At 62.8% G+C, this 11,227-nt stretch overlaps 1 long non-coding RNA gene across 1 annotated transcript; it reads left to right on the top strand.

The window, feature by feature from the left end:
* Positions 1-6,169: 6,169 nt before the first annotated feature.
* On the top strand, positions 6,170-8,527 carry LOC120246886. The gene is made up of 2 exons (XR_005532175.1): positions 6,170-7,223; positions 8,229-8,527. It is a non-coding gene; the product is annotated as an uncharacterized LOC120246886 (long non-coding RNA).
* Positions 8,528-11,227: the final 2,700 nt, after the last annotated feature.

Here is an 11,227-nt window from a genome sequence, read left to right as displayed (position 1 = left end):
CGCGGTTTCCTTTCGTGCGGCTGCTGAGTTTGGTTATAAAGCCGGCGTGGAAACACGAATGAGGTGTGCTGCGTGTTAGGAGGACGGGAAACCCCGCGGACGCACAGTCACATGCGTGTGACACTGGCAGTGGGGGAAAGCGCATCTCTCTGGACAGCGGCAAGAGCTGTGTCAGGCTGCGACTTCGGTGGCTTGCTTGTCACTGCTGTTTTCACCGGAAGCACCGGCCGATGCCTTCATGACCGACCCCTCCGCACCCACAGCCCCTTCCCTGCGTCGGCCTGGGCGGCCGGGCCCTGCTGTCCTCCTCCGACGTGAGTGCGTGTCTGCACCCCTGGGCGCACGGCCGGCCGGCAGCGTCTGGGAGCCCAGGAGGCCTCTGCGCATCCACCACCTCTGCGGGACCCCACAGTGGCTGTGGCAGGTCCCCCAGTGACCGGCTCTGTCTGGGTGACCAGGCTCTGCCAGGACACCCGGCCGCAGCTCAGAGCCCTCAGCCCGAGAGCCAGCAAGGAGCCTCTGGGTCCCACCTGGAGCCAGACTCACAGCTCACAGACCCCGGGCAGGGGTGGGTGCAGGGAGCCGGGGCCCCTGCCCTAGCTCCAGCCCTCCCACCCCCACCTGCGGGCACCGGGGTCTCCCCACACTCCTGCCTCCGGGAGCTGCTGAGGTGTGTGCATGTGTGTGTGTGCGTGCTTGTGTGCCGGTGTGTGCACACGTGTATGTGCACATACACGTTCCTCTTACCCTCCCCCCCTTTCTGCCACGGGCATTTCCTGGTTGTGCCCTCTGGCCTGGCGTCTGCGGGCCTCGACCATTAGCTCAGGGCTTGTAGTTGCCGCCCCTCCCCCCAGAACCCCTCGCGCGCCCCTCCCCCCAGGACCCCTGCTAAAGAGTCGCGCACACAAAGGAAGGACCGCCAGGCGGACAGCACTCTACGGTGCGCAGGCGGCTTCGCACTCCGTTGCTGTCTGTGCCCTTCGTCCTCACAGGGACCGTGTCTGCTCCAAGCTGATCTTAATCCTGAAACCGACTCCGGTCCCCCCCCCCCCCCGCAAAAACCTCACTCCTCTAAGTGCATCCTGATGTTTGCAGATTCTCCCGAAGACTCAAGACTGGGGAGAGCGCAGGGAGAGAGCGCGGGGGTCGGGGGTCCTGGGGCTGAGGGGTCCTGTCCCGAGTGGAAAGCCCGGCCCACCGCGGGGCACCGATCAGCTGCGTTTGTCCCATGCAGGACGGGGATGTGGGGCCCAGGCCCGGTGTCCCCGCGAGCGAGCTGCACACCCGGGCTCCCGGGGGTCTGCAGCTCCTGCTGAGGGGGCAGGAGAGTCTTCCAGTGGGTCACACTCCCTCCCGGCCGGGCTGCTGTCCCCTCCAGGCGAGTCCCACACGGCCGCCTGCCTGGCAGGTGTCTCTGGGTGACGCAGCGTGGGCCGCCCGCCTGGCTCTGCGGAGGAGCCCTTGTGTCCCGCTCACTGTGTCCGGGGTCGTTGGCGGCTCCGCAGGGAGTCCGTCCCCACGGCTCCCTCACGCGTCACTCATATCGCCTCCTGGTCGGGGGCCCCACCTCCCTGTTCTTTTATTCTGGAAATGTCCCTACTCACGGCCCTGCGTTCTGGGCAGGCGCCCTGGCCAGCGGCCCCTGCGTCTGGCAGGGGTGCCGTGGGGCGGGCTGGCCCTTCCTGGGGATGTTCACAGTCACACGTGGGACCACACCCTGGAGCTGCGTCCTGTGCCGGGAGACGGGGGGGCTGAGGATGCGTCCACGCGTCCCGGCCGCGTTTCTCAGAAGTGCCGGGTGCCCAGGGCCCCGGGGAAGGGGACTCGAAGGTCGGCCCCCAGACCACCTTCGGTCTGGCATTTAGGAACCCAGACCCAGGACAGCGGCCGCGTCTGGACCCGGGACACGGGCCAGGAGTGGACGATGGAGTCTGTCCTCTGCATGGAGACTCTGTACCCGCTCCTCCCCCCGCCTCTGCTCCTCCTCGGCCTCACCTCCGCCTCCCCTCACCTGGGCGTTTGCACACCTGCTCCTGACCTCTTCTCTCATTCGCATGTGAGGCCGCTTGGTCCTTTTATTCCCGCCGCGTGAGGCACAATAAGCAGGATCCCTTGCTGGTGTGCGGTTTGCTCAGCCTGCCCGCGCTCGCCCACGAAGCCATTGGCGGCCAGGACAGTGAGTGCACCGTCGCCCCGACGCTCCCCGGCGTCGCCCCACCTCCAGCCGACCATGCCTTCCGCCACTGTAGACGGTCCACGTTTTCTGTCCTACGAGAGGGTGCCGTCTCTTCTTCCCTTGGGCTTGAACCCTCCGTGGGGCACCCGCCTCAGTTCTCGGCCGAATCGAGCCTGTCCCACGGGCACATGTGGTGAGCACCGGGCTGTTTCGAGTTCGGGGCAATTACAAGTAATGCAGGCATGACATTTACCGTGAGTCATTGTGAAGCCACCGTCCCGCGTTTTTCCTGGGTACAAACCAAGGGGGTAGAAGGGCCGGATTTTATGGCAGGTATGTGATTGACTTTCTTTGTAACTGAAATGCTTCCTGAGATAATTATGGGTCCATGTGCAGTTTTAAGAAATAACAGAGCCTGTGTTTTCCCCACTCTTCTCCAGTGATGATGTTCTGTAAAGCCGACCCGTAATATCGCAAGCGGGTGCACTGCACGCATCGGGTCCCCCCAGGGCTGCCCGTACTGATCTGTGCCTCGTCCACCACCCCGGACGTGACCTGTCCATCGTGAGAACAACCCCCTCGTGCCCTTCATGACCCGAGCAATCGCTCACTGGCTCTCCATTTCTGTCCCTTGCAAGTGTCACACGACTGGATCTGTACACCGTGGTCCGTGGCCGGGCTCCTTCCCCAGAGAGCCTTCCGGGCGCCATGTGCGTCAGTCCCGGCCTCCCGTCTGGAGCTGAGCGGCACCCATGCTGGGGGTGCCCTGACGGCGCATCTGCCCAGGCGCCTCCAGCTCCAGCCCCGTCTGTGAACAGGTGCGCACAGTTTTCTGCAGACGCCCTCACGTCTCCGGTGTGAAAGGCTACGCGTGCACTTGCTGGGGAGCCTGCAGCAGGGGCCGCCAGTGGTCTGCGCGTGGCCTGGCGTGTGGGGCGACTGCAGTGGCGCGGTGCTGTCTCCCCGAGCTCTCGGCTGGCGTTTTCCCGACAACTGATGACGTGTACCATCACTTCGTGCTCTTCTCGTTCACATATCATCTTCAGTGAGATGTCTAATTACAAGTTTGGGCTCGTTTTCTACTTGGGTTGCTTGCTTGTTCTTTGCCGTCGAGTCTGAAGGTTCTTTCTCCATCGCAGACCCGAGTCCTCTGTGAAGGGTGGTTTGCAAATGCCTCCTCCGGTCTGCAGCTCGCCCTTTCCTCCGTCCTTGAGTCCTCCATGCTCCGGCGTGCCCCGGCCTTCCCGCTTTCCTTCCCTGAGCCCCGCTGTCTGCCTTGCCTTAGGTCTCCAAAGTTTTCTCCATTTTTTTCCCCTAAAAATGTTACGGTTTTGCATTTTAATTGAATCCCGGGTTGCATTTTGAGTTAATTTTTGTACAAGGCATGTAGTGTTGGGAGGTTCAGTTTCTGCCCGTGAATGTCCTTCCCCCACTGACTTGTCCGTGCGCTTCCAGCAAACATCAGTGGCTTTGTGGGCTGTTTTCTGGCTTCTGGGTCCCTCCCACTGATCTGTCCCCCACGGATGCCACAGGCGTTGCCGTAATTACTGTCACCATGGTATCAGACAATGACCCCCCCCTTCCTCTGGAGATAGCTTTAATTATGCTGGGGTCTGTGACTCACCTTGCTGGTGTTGTGACAGAAAGGTCATTAAACCCATAGATGGAAGGGGTCATTTGGCTTCATTACACGAATACGGCTCATCTGTCCATTTCTCCGCATCTTCGTGACGTCTTGGTCGGCATGTTGTCGCTTTCAGCACAACGACCCCTTGCACCTTTTGTTAAACATACACCTAGGATTTCGTCACCTCTGAGGTGGTCGTACATGGCCTGTGCTTTCCATTTCAGCTCTAACACATTCGTCGTTAGTGTACAGAAACGGAATGGGTTCCTGTAGCCTGAGAACGCGCTGAGCCCGTGTATTACGGTGTCCTGCGGTTTCCTGAGAGGGCTGCACAGGGAATCACGTCCTCTGCACACAGACACGGTTCACTTCTTCCTGTCCGGATGGAACGTGTGTCGTGTGCGCGCTCCTTGCTGGGACCTCCAGCACCGAGTCAGGCAAGTGCGGGGACATCCGTGCCTTGTTCCTCGTCCTCGGGAGAAAACACAGTGTTTTTAACCATTAAATACAATGTGAGCAGTTGCTCCTTTTGTAGCTGCTTTTTATAGGTGAGGCACCTCCATTCTCTTTCTGACTTCCTGGTTTAAACACAAACTGAGTGAGTGTTGGATTTTGTCGAGTGCTTTTTCTGCATTGATACGATCATTAGATATTTCTTTAGTTTGTTGATACCATGGATCACATCGATTTTTTTCAATATTCAACCAACCCTGGAAACCTGGAATAAATTCCATTTGGTCGTGATATGTAGTAGCATCGACCTCCATAATGCTTCGCTGAGAATCGTTGCCCCCAAATTCATGAGAGAGATTAGTCCGTATCTGTCTTCCTTTCTTTGGACTTCATCTGCGCTTTGGTGTCAGGGAAACGGTGGCCTCATAAAATGAGCTGGCAGGGGGCGCCTGGGGGGCTCTGTCGGTGGAGTGTCCGACTTCGGCTTCGGTCATGATCTCACGGTTTGTGAGTTCGAGCCCCATGTCAGGCTCTGTGCTGACGGCTCAGAGCCTGGAGATTCTGTATCTTCAGATGCTGTGTCTCCCTCTCTCTCTGCCCCTCCCCCACGCGTGCTCTGTCTCTCCCCTCCCCTCAAAAATAAATAAACATTAAAAACATTTTTTAAATAAAGCGAGCCGGCAAACACCGGGCCAGGGTTGCCGCCTGGAGGAGGCCCGTGCCCCAGAAAGCGCTCTGACCTCCTGCTGTAAAGTGCGCGGATGCCCCCATTTATTCACATAACCTGGCAGAATATTCTTGAATGAATCACAGTGTGACAGTTACATTCTCTAAACCGCACTGGAGAAAGGATTATGGTATTTACCGCGGGGACAGGAAGATTGATTCTCGCCCCGAAGATCTGCCAGGTTCTTGATTTAGGGAGGCAGGGATCAGCACAGGTTAGCTCTGATTTATATCAGCTCTCTCCCCCCACGGCCTCCTCCCGGGGCCCGGGGACACTTGGGCGGGGCCGTCCTGCGGGGTCCCTGCACGGAGGCCTGGGGTGCAGGCACAGACCACCGCCCGCTGCCGCCTCCCACTGCGCCCTGGGTCCTGACCCTGCCCAGCGGCCGCGGGGCCTCCTGGTGGGCCCCTGGCACCCGGTGCCGGTCCCCGGGCGTGACTGACTCCCTCCTGCGCTGAGGCAGCAGCAGAGGCCGGAGAGCGTCCCCGCCCTTGGGCACCTCCGACCCCTGGCAGTCCCGTGTGGCCGGTGGGCTGAGCTGCACGGAAGGGCTATGTCCACCCCTCCCCGCCTGACATCCGCGCAGCACCTGCCGTGTCCACATTTCCTCAGAGCCAAGCGTGGGGCCTGGAAAGTGCTGTGACCCCGTCAGCGTACGCTGACCTGAACACGACCCTTGGGAAGGAGCCTCCGGCTGATGGGGCCCGGGGTCCTTCCTTAGGGGTCACTGAAGGGTCGCTGGGTGGTCAAGACCCTTCAGCCTACAGGTCGAGAGGTTTGGAACTAGTCATGGACTCGGCTCCTCTGGGGGGCGGGGGTGCTCGGGACTCGCCTTCCCCGCCCCAGCACCCGGTAGCCCCCCCAAAGCCTGCCCCCAGACCCCTCCCCGCCTAGCTGGGTTCCACAGGGCTCGGCTTTGTTCCGGGCTCCTCCGCACCCTCCTCCAGGGCCTCTGCGGCCCTGCCTCCACCCCCGCCCCTTCCCCGGTGGACGCTGCCTGAGTTCACCCTCGCCAGCCTGTGGGACACAGAGGAGAGGGTGACGCACGGGTGTCCCGGCCCCGAGAGTTGGGGCAGGTCTGCATGTGGCTCAGGGTCTCAGCTGACTTCCTGCAGTGGCTGTGACGTCACCTGCCCTTGATGATAACATAAAGTCACACTCCAGCACCCGGTTACCAGTGCCGTGAAGCCATCTGCTGGCCCAGGGTCCCCACAAGCTGGCTGTGCCCTCCGGCGCCGGGCCCGGCTGCCCTTTGGGGGGCTCGGGGCTGTGGCGGCCCTGGGCTCCACGGGGCTCCAGAAAGGCCCTCGGGTACTGCCTGTGCCCGCTCACTGCAGCTCCCCGACACCACGCCCAGGCCTTTCCTGAACCCCGACTTCCCTGCCCAGGAGCCCACAGCCTCCGTGGGTGGGGCTGCCCCCAGGTTCCCAGGCCCAGGACCCTCCCCGGGGGCCCAGCCAGCTGGCGGCGGGGTCCAAACGATCATGCCAGTGCTGCCCATGGAGGGGCTGGTGTCCCCTCCCCACGCCCAGCCCGGAGCCAGCTGTCAGCAGTGCGCCCCGCAGTGAGGACGCCCACACCCCTGCGGGGGCCCCGCTCTGCCCCTTGACCCGGGCCCTCCGTCCAGTGCCACTGCTTCCCTGCGCCCGTCTGCCCGCCTGCCGCCCCCCCCCCCCCGACCAGCATGGGGGCCGCGCAGCTGCTCCCGGGCAAGAGCATTTATTTCTCTGCGGCTTCTCGTGCGACGCGGCTTCGCGCCTGAGCCCGGGGTGGGGGGCAGGACCGTCCTGGCTGCCGGAGCGCCTGCCTGCGCCTGGGCTCAGTGACCCCACGGTTTCCTCCGAGAACCCGTGAAGCTCCTCGTGGTGATTTTCCTAAAACGAAGGCAGGTGAACCCTAGATCCGTCTCACGTTGTAAAGCTTCCAACACAAGGGCCAGGAAGCCTCCCCTTGGCACTGCCGGTGGATGTCTCCGGGGGTCTGGCTTTGCACGCCTTTTGGGACCGGGAGCTCCCTCCCTCCCTGTGGCTCTGACGGAGGCCACAGCACAGCTGGTGCGGCTGGAAGTGACCGCGGAGCGCCAGCACGCAGAGGAAGTCGCCGCAGCCCCAGGGAGCAGACCCCAAGGGGCCCGGGACACGCATCTCTTCTGGGAGTAGATCCGGCAAGGGGAGGGCCAGCTCAACACGCTGACCGTGAGGACAGCCTGGGGGCTCCTGGGGAGGGCCCGCAGCAGCAAGGTAACGCTTTTCCAGAACTTTACCAAAGTGGTTTTTGAATTTAGAAATATTCACGTGAATTAGAAGTCTATCTCTTTCGAGAATTACAGTAACAATGGCTCATGAGACTGGGCGTGGAAGTGTCCGAAAACAGGGCCTAGAAACACAGAGGTCAAAGTCAGGGAGAGACAGCTGGACGGAGAGAGGGAGGGATGGCCAGAGCCTGAGTGTGTGTGAGTGCTAGTGCGTGTGCACGTTTGTGTGAGCGTGTGTGCACGTGTGAGTGATTGACAGTGTGCATGTGCAAGTACGTGTGCAAGTGTGTGCGTGTACATACGTGCGAGTGCCTTGTGTGTCAGTGCGTGTGCCTGTGTGTGAACCTGTGTGAGTGCGAGTGTCTGCGTGTTGGGGGATAGCGAGCTGCGCTCTGACGCCGCGCAGGGCACGTGCGGGGAGGGTGGGGACAGGTGGCCCCTGGTGAGGATGACAAGCTGAGCCGAGCAGGCGCAGGCGGTGACGCGGCAGGAGGGAGGCTGGGGACAAATCAGTCCCCATCCCTTGAGGCAGGTGGGCTGGACCCGCCCAGCCCCAGGTGGGCCCACCCCCAGTTGGGGAACGAAGCTCGGCTCTGTCTCGTCCGCAAGAATTCGCCCAGAATAGAGCCACGCGGAGAGGTGGGTGGTGACATGTCAGCAGAAGGAAGAGGCCAGGAGGGGCCCGGGCCCAAGGCCACTGCTGGAGGGACAGCCCTGCCCCCGAGGGGCCTGGCGGTGGGGGCGCCTCGGGGAGGGAAGGACCCATGCCCTGTGCTCCCGAGAACGCTGTGGCGCCCCTCCCCGTGGCCCCCACACCCTCCGTCCATGCTCGGAGACAGAGGCCCCAGAGCTGGAAGCCAGGTCCCCACCTGTGTGGGACCGGCACCCCACGCAGGGCCAGACCCGCTATCCGAGTGGCCTTGGGCGGTATGATCCATGTTGGCGTCTTCAGCAATTTTCAAAATATTGCCAATTGATCTGTTTTTAACAGAACCGTTCCCTCCCACTGTGCCATCTGCATCACTGACTCGAGACAGCGCCTCTGCCCCAGGGCCTGCCGACCTCTGTGGGGACACGGCGATGGGGCTCGGACTCTGGCCACCGGAGCCGGAATCCGTGATGTCTTGCCCACGTGGGCTCACAGGCGCGTCAGCCGCTCCGGCGTCTGCACCCCACAGCGCCTCCAGGACGTACGGGCTCAGCGAATGAAGTCTGGTTCTGGGAGCTGGCACGGAGGTGGTTAGACAGCGAGGCTTTTAATTAAAAGTGAAAACGTAATTACAGTGGAAAGGGCGGGAGTGCGTTGAGCTGGACCCCCCCCCCCCCGCTGTCCGTGCAGATCGTGCGCAGGGTCTCCCGCGTCGTGGGTGAGGGCGAGAGGAGCCGCCCCCTGCGAGCAGCGCCTTTGGGGCAGGGGAGGGGAGGGGAGGGGCGCAGCCTTGAAGCACAGCCGCCAGTGTGGTGCCCGCCACGTCTAGCCAGTGCCCGTGACCCTGAGAGACTCCAGGTACCTCTTCCAAGAGGGGTCAGGACCACCCAGCACCCAGTACCTGTGCAGCCTGGGCTCGTTTTCGTTTCTCGGGGGCCTCAGTCCTCCTCTGATGAGCTGACCGGTGGTCAGTGGAGGCCTTGGGGTCAGGTCCCCTCCAGGGTGCCCTTTCTGACCTGTAAAACCGCCAAGGCATTAATGAAGCCTGGCCGCTCCCGAGAGAAGGGGACTTCCAGCCCACCTGGGTGACCGTGGGCAGGTTACTTCAGGTGTCTGTGCCTCGGTTTCTCCATCCACAAAGTGGGAGTTGGACTCCGCTTGCCTCAAGTGGCTGTGCAGACCCTGAAGATGGCGGCCGAGGGGTCTGGGCGCCACGCCGGGCCGCACGTGCCGACTGGCCAGTGGTACCGCCGCTGTCTCACCTGTGACGTGCCGGGCCCCTGCTCCCGCGTGTGCGCCCGTCCGTGCGCGTCCGTGCTGCCGTCAGCGCAGAGCAGAGCGAGCAGGTGTGAGGACCGAGGTGGCTTCCTGCCCCTGGAGTCGGGCTGTGTCCATCCTGGGAGGCGCTGCCGGCAGGTGGGGGGGGGGGGGTTGCTTTCATGGGCCCAGAGCAGATGGAGGAAGGGGAATTATTAGCCCAGAATTCCCAGCTTTGGGCAAGGCTGCCCTCCTGACCTTCCAGGGGACCTGTTTCAAGGTCGCGCTCCTGCAGTTGTGGAGCCAAGGTCCGTCGGGTGTCAGGGCAGCTGGTGACTGGGGCTTGCGCCGCAAGGGACTCCATTTGGAGCGTGAGGCTTCCTTCTGACTCTGTTCGGTGTCCGGGGAGGGGGGTGCGTCTGGGGGCGGGTGAGGCCCCCACCCCCTCCAGTCTCCTTCTCCACCAGGCCGTGCGTGTGGGGTACCGGCCTGTGTTCATAACCGTCACTAACCCGGACGTTTGCTCACGCGCCCGTCCTTTGTCATCTCCCGTTACGCATCCTGTTTCTGTCGTGGCTTCTGTGAATCAAATTTAATTTGCCACCGAAAATGTCCGGAGGTTTCTGGGGGGCAGGACCCTGACACTGGCTCTCGGGACGCTGTGCCGGAAGCCGGCTCTCCTGTATCTGGGCGGGGACCGGACGTCCCTGGGACAGGGGAGGCTTCACACTTGTCCGCTGGGCTCCTGCAGGGTGACCAGGGCGGCTTTGGGCCCGTCGCCGCCGGCCTGTGCAGGGGCGGGGGGAGAAGGGGCGTCACAGATGCGGGAGACCCAGGCTGCCCCCCGCTCTGGGGGTGCCGCTCCTAAGTGGGCGCCCAGTGATGTGGGGAGAGTGCTTGCAGGGCTCCGCTCTGCCCCTCCCTGATCTGGCCTCTTACCCACCCCGGGAGCCTTGTCTGTAGAATGCGGACACGGCCCCTCACTGGTCGACCCCCGTGTCCAGGCTCTCAGTTCCATTTGTTGGGTCAGAGTTTGAATCCACACCTAACCAGGGGTTGGGCATGTTTGCGAAAGGGTCGCCGGTGTACGGGGCCATCTGTCAGTGCCGGTTTCCCAGGATTTCAGGGGAGGGGGGTGTCTGCACTGAAACCCTCACCGAGCAGCGAGTCTGCCAGGGTTCTTCCGGGTTGGTGCAGCCTGGCTGTCACCCCAGGGACACGGGTCCACTGTCAGGCACCAGCCTGTGAGACACACAAGGCATCTGGGATCTGCGGGGCTGGACCCCAGGAGGGCCTCCCGGGGTCCCTGGGTTGTGCAAACGGGCCACAGGCACACACGGGGTCCCGCGGAGGAGGCAGCACGTGGGTGGCGGGCAGGGCCACAGAAGGCGAGGCCACGGAAGCCTCTTTTGTGATCAGAAGACTGGCAGTTGCGACTCTGACTGTGGGTTCTCCTGCCCCGGACGCTGATTCAGCTCCTTCCGCTGGGACTGGGGGTCCCGTCTTGACGATCACTGTTCCTCAGTAGTGAGCCGTCCCCACACCCCGCCCTGCGTCCCTGTCGGCCTCCTCCGGGGCTGGGAGGAGGCGGCCCTGCCTGAGAGGCTCACAGTGGCCACATCTCGTGCCTCAGCCACGTGCAGCCCTGGGTCCAGCTCTCCTCTCAGACCTGCAGTGGCTGGTGAGGCCTCCTCTCCCCTCTGGTAAGGAGCCCTTCCCAGCGGGCATACAGGGTGGGGGGGGTTCGGGGGGGGCGGCCATCATGTCTTTGTCTCCGCCAGGCGGTCCAAGGGCCTGTTTTGTGACTCCACGTCAGTACTCTCAGCACCTGATGGTGGTCAGGCGAGGGTCGCCTCCCGCCCCCGCTAACGCCCGCCGGAGACCACGGGAAGCACACGCTTCTGGGAACCACGAGGTGTCCCAGTGCGACCAGAGGGTCCTGGCTTGTCCCTGGGGCTCGGGCCGAGTTAGGCAAGGGGCCTGTGTGGTTTGCTGTCCTGACATCTTTTTGGGGCCCCCGAGCCTCCAAACAGGTAAAGCAAAGCCTGAAAACGTTACGGGGAAGGTGAGGAGTCGGCCGGTAC

Source organism: Hyaena hyaena, unplaced genomic scaffold, assembly GCF_003009895.1.
Source record: "Hyaena hyaena isolate Hyena2069 unplaced genomic scaffold, ASM300989v1 scaffold_492, whole genome shotgun sequence".
Classification (NCBI taxonomy): Eukaryota; Metazoa; Chordata; class Mammalia; order Carnivora; family Hyaenidae; genus Hyaena; species Hyaena hyaena.
Note: the sequence above shows the minus strand (reverse complement) of the source record. Positions and strands in the feature narration are given on the sequence as shown.